General features: G+C 43.1%; 1 long non-coding RNA gene across 1 annotated transcript in view; it reads right to left on the bottom strand.

Moving 5' to 3' along the window:
• The window catches only part of LOC127907427 (uncharacterized), a 55,721-nt gene that overhangs the window by 13,492 nt on the left and 21,054 nt on the right, over positions 1 to 21,175 (bottom strand). The window lies entirely within an intron of this gene.

The following is a 21,175-nucleotide window of genomic DNA, read 5'->3' as shown; positions in this document are numbered from 1 at the left end:
CATTGCAGTGAGACTCTTGTGTTCCATCCTGGGGATCGGGATGGAACGGTCCTGGGAATAATCATTACGCGCACCAGCAATTCATCATTAAGCACACTTGGACTCCATTACCTCCCCTTTATCTGGCACTTCTTTAGGTTACTACCCCATGCAATATTGTTTCTGTTGTTCATGTCTAGACGTTACTCATACGTTGTATTATTCCATGTTATTTGTTATATTAAACTTACCACCTGCTTCTTGACTCCCAGCGTCTACGATACAGGTGACTACATGATTCCATATGTGTTATTTCATAGTTTTGATGTCTTCACTATTATTCTACAATGTAGAAAATAGTCAAAATAAAGAAAAACCCAAGAATGAGTAGGTGTGTCCAACATTTTGACTTGACTATTACTGTATGTATCTGGCTTATGTGATTATGATGGTCATAATGCTTCTTCACAGTGTCATATAGTGTATTTTCTTAGTCCAAGTAAAGTGACACAGGATGGTCATAATGCTTCATGACAGTGTCATAAAAAACATGAATGTAAAGAATGAATTACAAGAAAGGATTTAAGAAACAAACTTTAAAAACGAAAGGGCACTCTTATGTAGGTGTCAAAACAGCCATAAAATAACGCATGGGAGCAAGACATCGTGGTCCGGGGCTGGTTTTCTTTTTGTAGTCTGTGATTGACTGTAGACCCTACCACATACCTCTCGTGTCTGTGCCATTGAATAATGTATGTCACAACAGGTGTAAATATATGGGTCATTACAATGTTATGTCAGCTGGAACATGACCAAATACAAACAGTGTAGCTATTCCCTCCGCAAGGCAATCAAACAAGCTAAGCGTCAGTATAGAGACAAATTTGAGTCACAATTCAATGGCACAGACATGAGAGGTATGTGGTAGGGTCTACAGTCAATCACAGACTACAAAAAGAAAACCAGCCCCGGACCACGATGTCTTGCTCCCAGACAAACTAAACAACTTCTTTGCTCGCTTTCAGGACAATACAGTGCCACCGACACGGCCCGCTACCAAAACCTGCGGGCTCTCCTTCACGGCAACCAATGTAAGTAAAACATTTAAACGTGTTAACCCTCGCAAGGCTGCCGGCCCAGACGGCATCCCTAGCCGTGTCCTCAGAGCATGCGCAGGCCAGCTGGCTGGAGTGTTTACGGACATATTCAATCAATCCCTATCTCAGTCTGCTGTTCTCACATGCTTCAAGAGGGCCACTATTGTTCCTTTTCCCAAGAAAGCTAAGGTAACTGACTATCTAAATGACTATCGCACTGTAGGACTCACTTCCATCATCATGAAGTGCTTTGAGAGACTAGTCAAGGACCATATCACCTCCACCCTACCTGACACCCTAGACCCACTCCAATTTGCTTACCGCCCCAATACATCCACAGACGACGCAATCGCAATTACACTGCACACTGCCCTAACCCATCTGGACAAGAGGAATACCTATGTAAGAATGCTGTTCATCGACTACAGCTCAGCATTTAACACCATAGTACCCTCCAAACTCATTATTAAGCTCGAGACCCTGGGTCTCGACCCCACCCTGTGAAACTGGCTCCTGGACATCCTGACGGGCCACCCCAGGTGGTGAGGGTAGGAATCTCCACCCCGCTGATCCTCTACACTGGGGCCCCACAAGGGTGCGTTCTCAGCCCTCTACTGTACTCCCTTTTCACACATGACTGCATGGCCATGCCCGCCTCCAACTCAATCATCAAGTTTGCAGACGACACTACAGTGGTTGGCTTGATTACCAACAACGATGAGACGGCCTACAGGGAGGAGGTGAGGGCCCTCGGAGTGTGGTGTCAGGAAAATAACCTCACACTCAATGTCAACAAAACAAAGGAGATGATCATGGACTTCAGGAAACAGCAGAGGGAGCAGCCCCCTATCCACATCGACGGGACAGTAGTGGAGAAGGTGGAAAGTTTTAAGTTCCTCGGCGTACACATCACAGACAAACTGAAACGGTCCACCCACACAGACAGCGTGGTAAAGAAGGTGCAGCAGCGCCTCTTCAACCTCAGGAGGCTGAAGAAATTTGACTTGTCACCGAAAACACTCACAAACCTTTACAGATGCACAATCGAGAGCATCATGTTGGGCTGTATCACCGCCTGGTACGGCAACTGCTCCACCCACAACCGTAAGGCTCCCAGGGAGTAGTGAGGTCTGCACAACGCATCCCCGGGGGCAAACTACTTGCCCTCCAGGACACCTACACCACCCGATGTCACAGGAAGGCCAAAAAGGACAACAACCACCCGAGCCACTGCCTGTTCACCCTGCTATTATCCAGAAGGCGAGGTCAGTACAGGTGCATCAAAGCTGGGACTGAGAGACTGAAAAACAGCTTCTATCTCAAGGCCATCAGACTGTTAAACAGCCATCACTAACATTGAGTGGCTGCTGCCAACATACTGACTCATCTCTAGCCACTTTAATCATAAAAAATTGGATGTAATAAATGTATCACTAGCCACTTTAAACAATGTCACTTTATATAATGTTTACATACCCTACATTACTCATCTCGTATGTATATACTGTACACTATACCATCTACTGCATCTTGCCTATGCCGTTCGTCCATCGCTCATCCATATATTTTTATGTACATATTCTTATTCATTCCTTCACACTTGTGTGTGTGTGTAAGGTAGTTGTGAAATTGTTAGATTACTTCTTAGATATTACTGCATGGCTGTAACTAGAAGCACAAGCATTTTGCTACTCTCGCATTAACATCTGCTAACCATGTGTATGTATGTAACAAATACAATTTTATTTGCTTTTATTTTGGTGTCAAGTAAGTGTTTCCCAAAAGTTTTACTGTGCGTGAACTTTCTAATACATTTTGCCATTACTAAATGTGTAATGTGATAAATGTTAACATAAAACATTTGATTAAGAAAATATTTAATCATTTGTCTTCCTCAAATGAAAGGGATCTTTGCAAGTGACAGAATTTGATTTCATTGGTCCTCAACTCTCGGCTCAGTCATTTAATTCAGGGTAAGTGGAGATAGCCGTGAGTTAGCCTGCCCTGGAGCAGGTTAATTAAGGATTCGTTGCCAGAGAAATGTACCTGGCTAAAAGGTTAACCACTTTCATGTGACCGGTTATCCTGAGTTGAACTCAACGTTGACCAAAGTTACTTCACTAACTCCTCAAACCCGGTACACAGTATACCCCTCTGGTGACAAGCCGGTAACAATGCTACAGGCCGGTTATAAGCACAAAACGTCATCACTGAGAGAGCAAACCCTACATCTCAAGCAAGAAGCATCAGCAATGCACTCACCAGCTCTTGTTGTTTATGCGACATGGACATGCTCCAACTGATGCCATTGTGTGAAGATGCACACCATGTAAGTGCAGGAGGACAATAATTGACTATTCTGACTGCTGTCATATCGACACTTCAAATCAAATGGGTCACATGCTTCGTAAACAACAGATGTAGACGAACCTTGAAATGCTTACTTACGGGTACTTTTTTAGCAATGTAGAGTTAAATATATATATAAAAAATGAAATAGTAACACAAGGAATAAAAACACAGTGAACAACGAATAACAATGACGAGTAAAAATAACATGGCTATATAGAGGGAGTACCAGTACTGAGTTGGTGTACAGGAACGTAAGGTAATTGTGGGTACGGTTAAAGATACTGTAGGTAGGGTTAAAGTGACCAGACAACAGCTATTTAGCAGTCTTATTTATCAGTCTAATGGCTTGGGGGTAGAAGCTGTTCAGGGTCTTGTTGATTCCAGACTTGGTGCATCGGTATCGCTTGCCATGCGGTAGCAGAGGGAAACAGTCTATGGCTTGAGTCTCTAAAAAAATGTTGGGCCTTCCTCTGACACCGCCTGGTATAGAAGGCCTGAATGGCAGGGAGTTCGGCCTCAGTGCTGTACTAGGCCGTACTCATCACTCTCTGTAATGCCTTGCCGTCGGGTGCCGTGCAGTTGCAGTACCAAGCGGTGATGCAGCCAGTCAAACTCTCTCAATTGTAGAGCTGTAGAACTTTTTGAGGATCTGAGGGCCCAGATCACACTTGCCGCCTATAATGATGTGTAGGCTACTGAGGCCTACAGTTTCTAGTGTTAAACCTTTCTTTCTTTCTTTCAGTCTGTGGAATAAGAGGAATGATATTCATGTGTTCATAACCACGTTGACTTACTGTAAATGTACTTTTTGTCATCATGTTGGTAACACTTTACTTTTAATTGGTTTTATACCTATGTGGTAATACTCTACATGGTAATACTGTACATACTAAAATATTATGTAACAACATTACGTTGCTTTTTTTGGCAAGTGTACTTTATTTTTTGTTCTCTCGATACAAAAAGTATTACTGTGTTCAGTAGCTTTTGCATTTTGGAGAATGTTTGGATTCCTGATGGACCACATTGTGTCATTGCATTTGCATTGGATTTCTATTGATATAAACTAGGTAAGGTGTTTGTTTACTGTTGACGGAACAGTGATTAACAAGTATTTACACTAATCTTTGATTTCCACTGGAATAGAATAAAGGTAGCATTGTGTTAATGTTTACTCCGTTTATTAATACTATGTAATATGGCGATGAACTCTGCATCTGTACACGAATGATATGTCGTTTTTCTTCTTCTAAAAGCATTCAATTGAAAGGTTTATGACTCCTCTTGAAAAAACGGCTTGAAGCTGTCAGGGTCTGTGCCGCGATAAAAACCTGGAGGAGGAGAATGACACCTTCACAGTGTCATATGAAAGAAATCAAATTCTCCCAGGCCCACTGTATGGAACAGATAGGCTTCCATTTCTCCCCCCACAAACATTCCATCATATTAACTTATTCAAATAAGAAGTCGAGTCACAGCGTTTGAGCCTAGACCTGTCCAAAAGAGCACAGCTCAATGAAAGAAAATCGAGGTGATTGTACTTTGGAATTAATGCTTTTTTATCTCCTCCACCTCGCCATTGATTCATAATGAAAATGTAGAAAGGGGGACAGAGAAAGTGGAAAGAGTCTGCAAAAGACTGAATGTGCTCATAGAAGTGAACAGCTGACTTATTGACCTGATCTAATGATATTGAAGGCCAGCCTGTCTCCTAGAGGGAGTCTTTATGCTTAACTGTCAGAGTTTGTGGCCTTTCCACTTTTCTTTCTCCTTTTTTCCTAGCCATTTCTTTTCAGCAATCAGGACCCCCAATCAGAGAGGTGAAAGGTCACCTGCTGATCTCTGTTTCACCTGAATATCATTGTCAGCTCTGTATAGTATGTGCGTATATGCCATTTCAGTGCCCCCATTTAATGTAGCTCAGACTTGATGACAATATATAATATATTATTCTGAGCATGACTGATTGCGAGTCATGGCAGAGGTTAACAGTGGGAGTCAGAGCACCAGTATACTAGTAAGCAATGGTCTACCCTTCAAACCTACAAGATAATGAAAAGCTGTGTGACTCATCCACTGTTCACATTTTCCGATTTTATTTCCTTACTTTTAATTGTTTCTTGTGTTGGAGACTTTCTTTTTTAAATTTGAAAACAGCCTCTTTTTCAGTCCCTCAAGAAGAGAGATCCCATGCTGTGTGGCAGATTGAAGACAACACATTTGAAAATCAACTGCTTGGCTAGGTAATTTGGCTAATGGACTAATCTGAGCTCAACTTTGTAAATGAGGGTTTTATGAGGTGACTCAGGGAAAACATTCCACCAATGTCATGGATGATGAACATGAAATTGAGCAATCACATTGAGAGAGAAACTCTACCGTGCCTGAGGAGAAAGAAGCGCTTGGCTTGTGCCACTTTTAATAATGACACAGTACTAAATGTAATGTATGGATATGGTAGAATCTCACTTCTGTGCTTCAGTAATGTATTTCAGAGAGAACAGTGTGAGCAAGATGATGAGCAGGTGAGCTGTAGATCAGCTTCTTTTATTCTATTCTATTAAGCGTACAGCATACAGATGCATTGTAAAACATAGAATGACACATCGTTTTTTTTTGAGAATGTGTTTCATGTGCAATGTTTAATTTTAGACCAAAGTTTGGCCTTGGTGATTAATGATTGTTCCAATGCTCCAATTGTCCTTCCAGGACAATCTGAACCCAACGCCTTTGTCCCCCAAGGGATTGCAGCTGACCTAAAACTTGCTATAAATGACCAATGCCAACCGATGTACTAATAATGTTAGAATACTATACTATTCTATAGTGCAAGTGGGTGCAGCTTTGTTTTATAAGGCACATTTACATTAGGAACAACGTAAAGTTAGAACGTTTTTGACAAAAACAAATGTAAAAAAACATTCAACCAATAATCACCAATCGGTCTTTATTACACATTACAAACCTGCCAGCATGAGCACACACATCCATCACACAGTCAAACTCTCTTCTGTTGCCGCAATCTCTTGAGATCAAGAGTCGTAGAAAAACCTTCTGTATAACACCCTGTTACACTGGGCAAAGCGACAGAGAACAATATGTCTGTTTTTATTTAGAACTAACCAGCAATCTGATGCATGTGGACAGGCCGGTGGCTGCAGTTGCATTTACAATCTCAGGGCTTGAAGAAAGATTCAAATTGTCCCATCTAGAGGTCAAAGCACTCTCAATGTAAAGCCTCGTATTTACTTTGTTTACCTGCTGACTGGATATTGAAGATCCGTGTCCAGTCTTTTAGCGATCAGCCGGTGATTGGCAGAAAAGTAGTTACTCTGTGTACATGGCCGTCAGATCAAGGGACACACTGTCCTTGACCTCAAGTCTAGCTGAGTTGCATACATTTGGTAGTTGTGCCCTCAGTATCAGGCATTCAGAGGATTACTGGCTTTTGTTTTATCAAGGCAACATAATCTACAAGAATGGGAATAGGAAAATAATGACTCCAAAACAAAAACATACTTCTGTACAATGGGTAATGACAATTTGATGTTGAATGTTCAAACAAATCACTGCAAATTGCTCTCAGTGTCTGTTCTTTCCTACGTTAGTTCAAATACCATTTCTATTATCTTGTAACATTTTTGTTGTCATGCAGGAACTTCTGAATGATAATTGAATTATTCGGTTGAGTTGTGAAACTCTTAGAGTTGTTCATTATATGCATTGAAGGTAGTTGATGTCTTACTATTCTTCACTGTTGAATGCATATATCAAATACCTATCAGATATCATCAGTCATTCAAATCAGGTATTCAAAGGGATTCAATAAAAACCTTGAAATAATAGCCAGAGGGTGTGTTTTAAACCAAGGGGTTGTTTTCCCCCACTTGAATAACCCAATACCCTTTCTAAGTGTTAACTTAGTAAACAGCCAAGTGACTCCTTGTTCTGCAGCCTAGAAGGTTGCTGAATGGTGTGGAATGGGAGATTGACAACCTGAGGAGAGACACCTGGGGAGGGCAGAGTGGGGAGGGGGGAGAGGATGCTGCAGGTATTGCTCTGATGGCAGCCGGACCGCAGTTTCCTGCCACTCAAGAGCCTGCTTGCCCCTGCAGGTGGGCCTTGAGTGTTTTCTGGTGCCCCCATACCTCGGGCACACGCCCACCTCCTCTCACGAGTCAGAGTGCCACCTGCAGCTAAGGCATGAGCCCTACCTGTCAAACACATCTAACTTATTAGCACTAGCAGAAATCAACTGACTGTTCTCTGTTCGTGGAGACAATCCTGTCTACTTCCCTACTGTGATTCAAAGTGAGTGTTGGTATGGTTGTATTTGAATCTGAAAGCCTGTGTACAGTATTTTTTTAATGCATATTTCTGTTTATTTACTCTTCTGTATTTTTGATTTTTTCCTATATTACATTTGTATGAATTTAATATATAGGAATGCATTTAAATGTATGTATTTTGCATATTTTGTTTTCTTGTGTGTTTGAGCCAAATAAACTGTTTGCTTCCCATTCCCTAATAGCATTTGTCATCTTTGAGGCCAGACTGAGGTATCACATTCTACCCATGCCATACCTGACCACACTACTAAAACACTCTAATTTGCATTTAGAGTGAATGCAATGCTGCCAGTGGTTCTGTGCTGCTTGGACAAAGCCTCTTCTTGCAGTTGTCGTAGCAGGGAATGAAACAATAGTCATTTGCGTTGGGTGTGAATCTTGACATCCTCATTTGGAAGTATTTTGGCTGCATTTCTGAGCTAATAACCGTTTATTGTTAAAGCCGGAATCTATAGCGGTAAAACTGCCATGTCCATTTGTGATATTACAGCAACAAAGACACTAGTTTGGAAATAAACATATTTTCCCTCGGACATCATTGCACATCATTGCACGTGCAAAAAACAGCAGAGTATGTACAATTTAGAAAATATTTTTTTACCACAATGCTGGATGTACATTTCCTAAAAACAATAACAAATGAGCCTGTGGCGGCTAGTGGCTTTGTTTCGCCTATGTTCCGCCTAAGTGGACAAGTTTATGTCATTCTAAAATCATCATCTCAACAAGACTAACCTGGAAGTCCCTAGTTTGAAAGGTTCAAGGCAACGTAGCCTGATGAAAACCACCATTCATACAAAATAAGAAATATTGTACATTTAAAACCAAACGGCATATCAATAATAAGTACAGTATCTTAAAACGTTTCATTTTGCAGATTGGGTTATTTCACCTGTTCTGTTTTGGCCGTGCTGGGTCCTAAGCAACAGTAACACCTGACATCATGCCGAATGACTACCCTCCTGCCTCTGACAGATGAAATAGGAATCACTCCAATGAAATCAACCCGTCAATCTGTCACTGTAGAGGGATTGGAAAGAATTCCACAATAGACAAGTGCATCTTTGCACATGTAATGGAACAGCAGTCTGTACCATTGACAGGGCAGATAACAGAATGTGAATAATTTATTTGTAGGTGCCATCATCTCTTTGGCTTTTAGTCTTAGCCCCACTGGTCTTACTGTGACTTTAGTTGTGTAACTGAATATAGGAGTCAGGGTGGTTTGTCGTGGCTGGATACACTAATTGGTAACAGCATCTATCGTCTGAGGGTTTGAATTTTCCGGAGGGTTATTATTCAAATATGGAGTGGCACTAGAAAATCAATTGCAAGTGTCACAGATTAAATTGTACACATCATTCCAACGGGTCCCTTGAGACAGATGCGGTAGAAAATACCTTACTACTGTGGATAGTAATGAGGAAATTGTCCCTCCATCTGATCCATGCAGACTGCTTAGCCAATGTGTGTCAGGACTCGGTAGAATGTACAGCACATACGAATAGAGCCATATAATAGAAATGCACCTTTATTTGATGTACTTTAAAGAGCCACTGAACACGCATATTGGCACGTGTGTTTTGTTGTTGCTCATTTTAAAAAACGCGATTTCAGTCTCGGAGCGGTCCTTCCTGACCGATTCCGCGTTTGGTTAATTATGTTTGTCCCCATGAGGCACTGTAGACACGGCAGACTATATCAGTTCCTCAAAATCCCTCAAGATCTGTAATTAATTTTGACATTTTTTGCCAAGGATGTTTAAGTTGCAGAATTTTGCATCAAACTAAGGTCTTTGGTGCAGTATTTCTCAAGTAAAACAATTAACGAGTTGTACTAGGGATGGATGGAAATGTACATAATTGGTAGCTGTAGAAAGATGAAGGGTGGTCATGCTTTTTCAATATCAGTCAATTGGAGGGTTTAGTATTTTTTTTTAAATCTAGTCCAGGGTAGGGTCATGTTATTTGTGTTTTAGAATGTTTGCCCGATGACACCCCTCATCTCTGATTCTAAGCTGAGCGCGCAATATCAAGTGTGCCTATAGGCTATTTAGTGTGGTCTCAATCAAATTGGCTATAGGCTACGAAGTGCAAGCTCGGAGAAGCACAGAGCAAAGTTATATTTCTTTGATAGCTGCTGGGATGGTGTAAATACAACTAGGCTCCATTACAATGGATATTCCGACCCTGAGCCCTGGGCTGCCTCTGATCTTGTTGAGCAAAAACATTTTTGTGTGCTGCTTAACCAATGCTGTTCTGTGTAGGTCTACAGTGAAAGTTCAGGAAGAGAGTCAAAGGCTTCTTCCAATTTTTTTCATTTATTAGGCCTCGTCCAGATAATGCAATATCTCGCGGGTAGACTACCCTATAGCCTATTTTCTGTTCAGTTTGAGAAGGAGAGCACAGAGATGAGAAGGAAGACTGGAGGTCAACTTTGATAGCTTGCTTATACTATCATTGATTTTAAGTTAAAAAAAAACAATATGTTTCGTGCCCAAGATGTATTTATCAGACTTATAAGACAGATTCAAGTAATTTACATAGTGTTGCTGAAACTTGAACCAGCAGCCGGGGCACAATCAATCAGAAATGGACAGCTCATGGGCTTTGTGTTGGAGCCTATTTCTTCCTATTTAGGAAATAAGAGGTTGGCCTACCTGTTTTACAGACACAATTTGGCTGTAGCCTGCTATATCCATAGATTTGTCAGCCAATTCCTCCACCCACCATGCACTCTTTAAATAACCTACCAGTGAAGAGCTGTTAAGTTAATACCAGGACTCGAATTGAGGGGATATGAGAAGGTATGCCAAAGTGCTACTTTTATTGAAGGAAATGGCAAAAAAGCACAGGCCTACCACTTGTTAGTTTAAGATTTTGAAGAAACAGAGTTTTGGTCCGTGATGCCTTTACAAACAAGTTGTAATATACCCGGGAACGACGTGACCCTGATGCATATGGGGATATCATTGTTTCGTTTCTTTGACATTCAGTGGCTGAGCTACAACCTTCTATAGCTAAGGAGACAAAAAATGTACTTTGCTTTGGAAGTAATCTAATTCCGTCACTATCAATTGATTAAGTTGTTCACTTTCTGTACAATAGAAGATTTTTAAACCCATACAGCTTTTAGGGAAACAATTGTGACCTTCTCTTGTTGTGTAAAGCTATGGAAGAAGAGTAGCAAGCAGTAAAAGCTTAAATTATTTTTTCAGTGTCTTTAGGCCTAATCTGTCAAAATTCCTGTGTTGCCATGTAATGCTTACAGGACAAAGGTTTTAAAACTGCATATCTAAGGCTCTTGTCTGTCCAAGAAGTGAGGTTAAATGGTAGGCATGTTCTCTGCTTTCCACTTTATGTTTTAATTATTATTTGGGGTATAGAGGGGGGTATAGAGGTGGGGTCACTTTTTTCAATTGTTCAGTGATGGGTTTAGGTAAAATATATTTTGCTGGAGGGACATACATTTTAATTTCAGAGAGATCTGATTTACTCCATGTAACCCTTATTATGAATAATGTTCACTCCCTTATGTAAACATTGTTGGGCTGCTGGACATGTCTATACCACTATCTATGCTATAGGATAGAGAGCAATCACTAGAGAGCAATCACTACAGCTCTTCCCCCCATGTTAGTGGGCAAATGTACATCGTCAAATCAAATCCCAACGTTAATTTACCAGTTGTGAAGCATGGATGTTCCAAACTCTGTTTTAGTCATGACTGACTTGAAAAAATGATTCTATTTACAATTTATATTGATACCACATAGGTCGTTTTCAAAGGGATTTGTTGCTTTTTAAAGGCAGTCGCTCTTTAAAATAATATGTTTCAGGTAAGATCCAGATGCAGACAACGTCGAATTAACAACAGTTTATTAATCCAACAGGGGCAGGCAAAAGACAGGTCAAGGACAGGCAGGGGTCAATAATCGGTGGGGCAAATTTACCGGACGGCAGGCAGGCTCAGAGTCAGAGCAGGCAGAAAAGGTCAACATCTGGAAAACTGGAGAACAGGAACAATAAAGAGACAAGAACAGAGGGAAAAACGCTGGTAAGCTTGACGAAACAAAACAAACTGGCAACAGACAAACAGAGAACACAGGTGTAAATACACAGGGGATAATGGGGAAGATGGGTGACACCTGGAGGGGGGTGGAGACAATCACAAAGACAGGTGAAACAGATCAGGGTGTGACAGTAACCCTCCCCCTCTAGGGGTGCCACCTGGAATCCTACCTGGGCACATACCTGGTTGACTGGGGTGTCGGCGTTGAAACTCCGCAATGAGGTCTGGGTCCAGGATGTCCCTGGCGGGGACCCAATACCTCTCCTCCGGGCCATAACCCTCCCAGTCAACCAGGTACTGGAACCCCCTGCCCCGAGGGCGAACCTTCAGGAGACGCCTCACCGTGTATGCCGGTTGGCCGTAGATGAGCCAGGGACAAGGGGTAGACAAAGGGCTGTGACACATGGGTTTATCTCTGGACACATGAATGGTGGAATGTATTTGAAGGGTACGGGGCAACAGAAGACAAACAGCAGAGGGGCTAATCATTTTAGAGATGGGAAATGGACCAATACACCAGGGGGATAGAGTTCTGGGCGGCTTCTCTCCTGGAGAACTGGGCATCAAAAACCTTCTTTAGCTCTCCCACGAACCCCTCCAGACTAACGCATTTGGCCGGCTGTTTTTCCCATACAGCAGTAGCCCAGGTGAGAGCCCTCCTGGACATCAGCGTGATGAGGTAGGCTATCTTGGAGTGATCCAAGGGGAAGGCGGAGGGCTGAAGCTCGATATCGAGGGCACACTAAGCTAGAAATGACCGACAGGTGCTCAGCTTTCCATTGAAGCATTCCGGGGGAGGTAAGTGGGGCTCCCGAGAAGGTGGAGTGACCGATGAGACGACCCTGCTCACAGCTGAGTTTATAAGAGGCTGTTGGGTTACCACCGTGGTAGGCAGCCTCCCAGACAACCCGTGGAATTGCTCCAGCAAAATGTCCAACGCCCAGTCATGGTGTTCAGCCAACGTTTTGAACCCCTCCATAAGGCCACGAAGCAATTCCTTGTGCCTATCTATAGTGGCTGACCCGGGTCTGCTGGGTCAGTCATGGCCAGTTCGTATTATCATGTTTCAGGTAAGATCCAGATGTTTAATTAACAACAGTTTATTAATCCAACAGGGGCAGGCAAAATACAGGTCAAGGACAGGCAGGGGTAAATAATCTAGATAGGTGGGGCAAAGGTACCGGACACCAGGCAGGCTCAGAGTCAGGGTAGGCAGAGGTCAGTAATCCAGATACTTGGGGCAAAGGTACAGGACAGCAGGCAGGCTCAGGATCAGGGCAGTGATAAAAGGTCAAAACAGGAACAATCAAGAGACAGGCACAGAGGGAAAAATGCTGGTTGGCTTGATGAAACAAAACGAACTGGCAACAGACAAACAGAGAACACAGGTATAAATACACAGGGGATAATGGGGAAGATGGGTGACAACTGGAGGGGTGTAGAGACAATCACAAAGACAGGTGACATAAAAAGAATTATGTCCCCAACTGAAGGACATACTATATAAATATGAGGATGCCATTGATATTCCCCATACACCATGCAAATGGTTGATTAACTCTCCTTGATATACCCTTAAACCGGTGTTCAACACTTGTTTGGAGCTGAGACACCAGAATGTGATTATTTGCGTTCCTAAACAAACATCTGATTATCTCCTACGTGTTAGTCAATTTTGATTTGGACTTTACAGAGGAACTGAAACCTGAGTTGAATACTGTAGATAATCTGATTAAATTGCTCCTTAAGGCTGTTACTTTGAGTCAGCGCTTTATTAAATGTATGGGGACAAAATGTGTACCGCTGTGTTCAAGTACATAAAAGGAAGACATCTGTTCACAAGCATTAGCATTCTACGAAAAACAATCATTGCAATTAAATGTTAAGGTATAATCATTAAATCGCTTACACAGGGTCAAAGTAGTGTCCAGGATACAATTATGTAAATATTTTGAGTTTTGGTCTTGTGCTTTTAAATGCTTTGATTGTTGAGTTGTTGTCAGATTTTCCCATTTAAACAGTGCATGCAGAAACTATTCAGACCCCTTGACTTTTTCCACGTTGTTACTTTATAGCCTTATTCTAAAATGGATAAAATAAAAAATGTTCCTCGTCAATCTAGACACAATACCCCATAATGACAAAGAGAAAACAGTTCTTTTGACATTTTGACATATTCATATACGGTATTTTTTTAAATACCTTATTTACATAAGTATTCAGACCCTTTGCTATGAAACTAAAAAACAAACTCAGCTGTTTCCATTGATTATCCTTGAGATGTTTCTACAAATTGTCCACCTGTGGTAAATTCAATCGATTGGATATGATTTGGAAAGGCAAACACCTGTCTATATGAGGTCCCACAGTTGACAGTGCATATCAGAGCAAAAACCAAGCCATGAGGTCAAAGGAATTGTTCGTAGAGCTCCGAGACTGGATTGTGTCGAGTCACAGATCTGGGGAAGGGTACCAAAACATTTCTGCACCATTGAATATCCCCAAGACCACAGTGGCCTCCATCATTCTTAAATGGAAGACGTTTGGAACCACCAAGACTCTTCCAAAAGCTGGCTGCCTAGCCAAACTGTGCAATCGGGGGTGAAGGACCTTGGTCATGGAGGTGACCAAGAACCCTGATGGTCACTCTGACAGAGCTCCAGAGTTCCTCTGTGGAGATGGGAGAACCTTCCAGAAGGACAACCATCTCTGCATCAGGGATTTATGGTAGAGTGGCCAAACAGAAGCCACTCCTCAGTAAAAGGCACATGACAGCCCGCTTAGAGTTTGCCAAAAGGCACCTAAAGACTCTCAGACCATGAAAAACAATATTCTCTGGTTTGATGAAACCAAGATTGAACGCTTTGGCCTGAATGCCACCATAACGTCTGGAGGAAACCAGGCAGTAAAGCATGGTGGTGGCAGCATCATGCTGTGCTGATGTTTTTCAGCAGCAGGGACTGGGAGATTAGTCGGGATTGAGGGAAAAATAAACAGAGCAAAGTACAGAGAGATCCTTGATGAAAACCTTCTCCGGAGCACTCAGTACCTCAGACTGGGTCGAAGGGTCACCATCCAACAAGACAGCGACCCTAAGCACACAGCCAAGACAACGCAGGAGTGGTCTCTGAATGTTCTTGAGTGACGCTGCACTTGACACATTTATGAAAATGCTTATTCCAGCAACTAATACGCATTCACCCATCAAGAAAATGACTGTGAAAACTATTAAATCCCTGTGGATTGATGAGGAATTGAAAAAATGTATGGTTGAGAGGGATGAGGGAAAATAAATGGCAAATAAGTCAGGCTCCACAACTGATTGGCAAACGTACTGCAAATTAAGAAATTGTGACTAAACGGAATAAAAAGAAGAAGAAACTACACTATGAAAACAAATGTCAAAGAATGATTGTAAAATGCTTTGGAGCACCTTAAATTACATTTTGGGCAAAAATGCAAACTCCACTCCATCATTCATTGAATCAGATGGCTTACTCATCACAAAACCCACTGATATTGCCAACTACTTAAAAACATTTTTTTGGCAAGATTAGCAAATTTGGGCATGGCATGCCAGCAACGAATGCTGCCACTACACAGCCAAGTATATCTGACCAATTACGAAAAACAAGCATTGTAATTTTGAATTCCATAAATGAGTGTGGAAGTGGTGAAAAATTGTTGTGTATCAACAATGACAAGCCACCTAGGTCTGACATCTTGGATGGAACATTTCGGAGGATAATAGCAGATAATATTTCCAGTTCTATTTGCCATATCTTCAATTTAAGATTACTAGAAAGTGTGTGCCCTCAGGTCTGGAGGGAAGTGAATGTCATTCCCCTGCCTAAGAATATTAAAGCCCCCTTTACTGGCTCAAATAGCCAACCAATCAGCCTGTTACCAACCCTTCGTAAACTATTGGAAGATATTGTGTTTGACCAGACACAATGCTATTTTACAGTAAACAAATTGACAACAGACTTTCAGAACGCTTATAGGGAAGGACATTCAACAAGCACAGCACTTACACAAATAACTGATGATTGCCTGAGATATATTGATGATAAAAAGATTGTGGGGGCTGTTTTGTTAGACTTCAGTGCAGCTTTTGACATCATTGATCATAGTCTGCTCCTGGAAAAACACATGTGTTATGGCTTTACACCCCCTTCTATATTGTGGATAAAGTCTAACAGAACACAGAGGGTGCACTTTAATGGAAGCCTCTCCAACATAATCCAGGTAGAATCAGGAATTCCTCAGGGCATCTGTCTAGACCCCTTACTTCTTTCAATCTTGCAATTGCAATTGCAAAGTCCTTCTTTTTTGCGGCACCTGACCACACAACTGAATAGTAGTCCAGGTGCGACAAAACTAGGGCCTGTAGGACATGCCTTTTTGACAGTGCTGTTAATAAGGCAGAGCAGTGGGAGCAGCACTGTTGTATTCATATGTTTTGACCATGACAGTTTACAATTCAGGGTTACTCCAAGCAGTTAAGACATCTGAACTTGCTACATTTCCACATTATTCATTACAAGATTTAGGTGAAGTTTAGGGTTTAGTAAATAATTTTCCCCAAAACCAATTCCTTTAGTTTTAGAAATATTTAGGACTAACTTATTCCTTGCCACCCACTCTGAAAAATAAGACCCAGTGGCAAGCTCCGGCGGGCCGCCTTCAAAGTTGCAATTGGCTCCGAACAGAGCAGCACAGCTAGCCCTTAGATGTACACATTAATAATATGCATCACTGCTTGTATAGGTGAGGGATATTGACAATTTGTTTAAAAAAACAGACAAAAATACACATTGTAGAACAGCGGCGGGCTGTGAAACAACACAAACATAAGCACAGACACATGCATACAAACACACAATAACGAACGCACTGTACACACATGGATTTTGTGTTGTATATTTGGTAGTAGAGATGGGGCTTGAGGTCAGACTCTTAATGTGTTGTGAAATCTTTTGTGAATGTATTGTACTTTTTTTGGTATAACTGCCTTAATGTTGCTGGACCCCAGGAAGAGCAGCTGCTGCCTTGGTAGCAACTAATGGGGATTCATAATAAATACAAATACAAATACAACTGGTGACTTTAAATCAGGTACAGAGTTTGGACAAAACTAAGGATGGATCAACAACATTGTAGTTACTCAACATTACTTACCCAATTGACAGAGTAAAAAGAAGGAAGCCTGCACAGAATGAAAATATTCCAAAACATGCGTTCTGTTTGCAAGAAGATAAAAAAGTGTTTTGTTTGTGGGCAAATCCAATACAACACATTACTGAGTTCCATTCTCCACATTTTAAAGCATAGTTATTGTATTCCTGAAGGACTGGGGAGTTTTTCAGTGTAAAACATTTACGGAATGGAGCTAAGCACATATCACTTCTCAGGATATGACCCAAATGCAGACACAGGTTGCGGGATAGTGCAGTTCTCAATAATTTATTATAACACAATGCAAAGGGCAGGCATTCTGGAAACAGAAGACAAAGGACAGTGAGACACAGGTTTTATCTTGGACATGTGAAACGTAGGATGAATACAGAGGGTGAGGGTCAACAGAAGATGAACAGCAGAGAGGGACTAAGGATTTTAGAGATGGGGAAAGGGCCGATGAAATGGGGGGATGTTTACGGGACACCACCTTGAGGGGCAGGTCCCGAGTGGACAGCCATACTCTCTGCCCAAGCCGATAGCGGGGAGCAGGGGTCTGGTGGCGATCCATTGTCACTGATACCTGGATGTGGTCTTTAAGAGCGGCCCTGGCTCTCTTCCAGGTATGGTGAGAGTGGCAGATGAAATGTATGCTGACTTTTTCTTCTTGCTCAGGGAAAAGCGGGGGCTGATATCCCAAGGAACACCCAAAGGGCGAGAGACCAGTGGCCGAGCGGGGAAGGGTGTTACGTGTGTATTCCACCCACACAAGTTGCCAGCTCCAGGTGGTGGGACAAGGCAACGAAAGGACGTCTCCAGGTCCTGATTGGCTTGCTCCGACTGGCCATCAGATTGGGGGTGGAAACCAGAGGACAGGTTGGCTGATGACCCAATGAGGAACGCATTCCGGGACCAGAACTGGAGACCACGATCAGAGACCATGTTGACCGGACATCCATGGATCCGGAAGATGTGCTGCTCCATGAGCTGAGCCGTTTCCTTGGCTGAGGTTAAATTGGGAAGGGGAATTAAGAAAATCTATCCACCACCATCAGGATAGTAGTGTTGCCTTCTGTCGGGGGAAGCCAGTAGCAAAGTCCAGGGATATATGGGACCTGGGTCGGTGAGGAACAGGGAGTGGTTGAAGAAGGCCAGCTAGAGCTTTCCGCTGAATCTTATTTTGTGCACACACAGTGCAGGCGGCGACGAAGGCAGATCCGTCTTGAGAAATGTGACCATTCCAGGACAGGGGAATGGGCAGAGTCTGGGAAAAACATCCAGTTAGCCAAACCCCCCTTCCGGCTGGGAATGCTGTGCCTTAGGAGGGAGGATGGTCTCGGGTCAGACAGAGTAGCAGCGGGGCAATACAACTGTGAGAGTGCGTCAAGCTTCACATTCTTGGACCCAGGGCGGTAGGAGAGAGTGAAATTGAAATGGTTGAACAACAGGGCCCAATGAGCCTGCCTAGAGTTGAGGTGCTTGGCGGTGCGGAGATATTCCAGATTCTTATGGTCAGTCCACACTAAGAATGGGTGTTCTGAATGAATGGGTGCCCCCTCCAACCAGTGCCTTCACTCCTCCAACGCCATCTTGACGGTGAGGAGTTCTCAATTTCCCACATCATAGTTCCTCTCAGCAGGTGTAATTGGAGATTGGAGAGGAAAGTGCAGGGGTGCAGCTTTTGGTCCTGGGCAGAATGCTGGGACAGGATGGCCCCCACTCCAACATCTGAGGCGTCAACCTCCACCACAAACTGACGGGACAGGTCCGGATGGATTAAGATGGGAGCTGTAGTCAATCGAAATTTGAGGTCTGAGAACACCTGGTCAGCTGCTGGAGACCACGTGAAGGGAACCTTGGAGAGGTGAGTGCTGAGAGGGGGGAAACCAGGATGCTGTAGCCCTGGATGAAGCAGCGGTAGAAATGAGCAAACCCCAGGAAACATTGTAGCTGCACTCTAGATGTGGGTTGAGGCCAATCCACCAGCGCTCTCACCTTGTCTGGATCCATCTGTATATGTCCTGCAGCGATGACAGATCCTAGGAAGGAGATGGTGGAGTGATTCACGCTTCTCCGCTTTAACGAAAGCTGGTTCTCCAGGAGACGCTGAAGGACTTGTTGGACGTAGAGGATGTGTTCTTGACCTGAACGGGAAAAGACAAGGATGTCGTTGAGGTTGACAAACACAAACTGGTTCAGCATGTCCCGCAGCACATCGTTGACCAAGGTCACCCAACAACAGGGTGGCATGTAGAGGAGTGCGAGTAATGGGAGATTGGGAAATCCAAGTACAGCTCACTAGTACTCGTACCTACTGATGGAACTGGTCTTTTTAACGGACAGGTGGAAATATAATGTCCTGTTGTCCTGCAATACAGACAGCTCCTGGTGTTCAGATTGCTTAAACGTTCATCCGGAGACAATCAAGCCCTTCCCAGGGATCTAGAGGAGGCGAATCAACCACCCTCTGCGATTCCCGTGAGCGTTCAGGTGACATCGGATTCTCTCTGAAATGACTTCGGGGGTTTCCGGGATTCCTCGGAGACGAGGTGGGAATCGAAGGCGAGCGAGGGCGACAGGGAACAGATTCCCTCTCCCTCCTACAACCTCGTAACCATCCTTCGACTTGGATGGTCAAGGCTATGAGGGAGTGGAGATCCATGGGCAGCTCACGAGCTGCAAGCTCATCTTTGATCACCTCCAATAATCGGTGAAGGAACATGTCGAACAATGCTTCCGGGTTCCAGGCACTCTCAGACGCCAACATGCGAATATCCACTGCGTAGTCTGCCACACTACGGGAGTCTTGACATAGCTGGCGCAGGTTACGAGCAGCGTCTCTCCAGGACAACGGAGAATAGAACACCTACTTCTGCCACGAACTCCTCCAGACTGAGGCAAACGGCTGTTGCTCCCACACCGCCGTAGCCCAGGCGAGTTTCAAACCCTTCCCTAAACCCAGGGTTAGGCCAATTGTGCGCCACCCTATGGGACTCCCGATCACAGCCGGTTCTGATACAACCCGGGATCGAACAAGGGTCTGTAGTGACACATCTAGCACTGAGATGCAGTGCCTTAGACCGCTGCACCAGTGGAGCCCAGTAAATTATGTACTCTAGAATTGCATGAAATGCATATGCAAAAGGCATTTTTTATGGACCCTGCAGAAAAATTTCCCCATGTGTGGAAATGCCCAGAAACACCTCTGCTCAACTGTAGCCTATGCCATATCACCAATGTTTTTATGGTGTTATTATAAAAGAGCTTTTTCTCCCAGAATAAAGTCCCAGGGCCTATGATTTATTCATCCTACCCTGAAGATACCTTTCTAGCTAATAGGCTATGTAGGAGTTTACACTTCCTCTTCCAATGAACTGTGGGGAAGTCAAAATAATGAAACTGTCCACCAAATCTATTAAATTAAAAAAGTTGATAACTATTACTTGTCATTATCTTTTACCTGATGATAAGACAAGATGTTACTTTTTTTACTAACATATGACGGGGGTCCCTGGTTCGCCTGCTTGCCTAGGTGGGGGTCCCTGGGCAAGAAAAGGTTGAAGACCCCTGGTCTAGAGAGACTCTTATGAAGTGGCTTCATGTTCTTCGTCTTCGAAGTGTATATTGTATGTACATACATGTAGAGAGAAGGAAAGCTGCCTATGTAATGGATCTAAAACACCTGATTCTTCCTCCGACATGGCAGAAGAAAAAGCCCTACATCAGTTTAGACACGAGTGGATGCTCTATGTCTGCGGCCCGCTGCTTTCCTCGTTTTCATAGCGAGGAGCACTTTTTGTTTTTTGCAAGTCTGTGTGTCTATGAAGGAGCTGTACAGCATCCAAAACCCAGCATGAGAGCATTTGATATTCATAGAACGAAAGCAGAGAAAGTGAAACAACAGCAGGGACAATGCTTTATGCGTGATATTACACTGTAATTATGATATGGATGCAGTCATAGAGAAATCATGATACACACTTGGTGAAGGCAATAATCGTGGACATTACTTGGGTGGAGGCACTTCAAAGCCCACCGCCTATGTGCCTGCTCACCATTTGGCACATTGTAGGATCAGACACACAGTGATGCATCTCTGATTTCTGGTAGAAAAAGAGAGACTCATACTGGGTATTGACAGATATATTT

The sequence above is a fragment of the Oncorhynchus keta genome, chromosome 14, assembly GCF_023373465.1.
Source record: "Oncorhynchus keta strain PuntledgeMale-10-30-2019 chromosome 14, Oket_V2, whole genome shotgun sequence".
NCBI classification, from domain to species: domain Eukaryota; kingdom Metazoa; phylum Chordata; class Actinopteri; order Salmoniformes; family Salmonidae; genus Oncorhynchus; species Oncorhynchus keta.
Note: the sequence above shows the minus strand (reverse complement) of the source record. Positions and strands in the feature narration are given on the sequence as shown.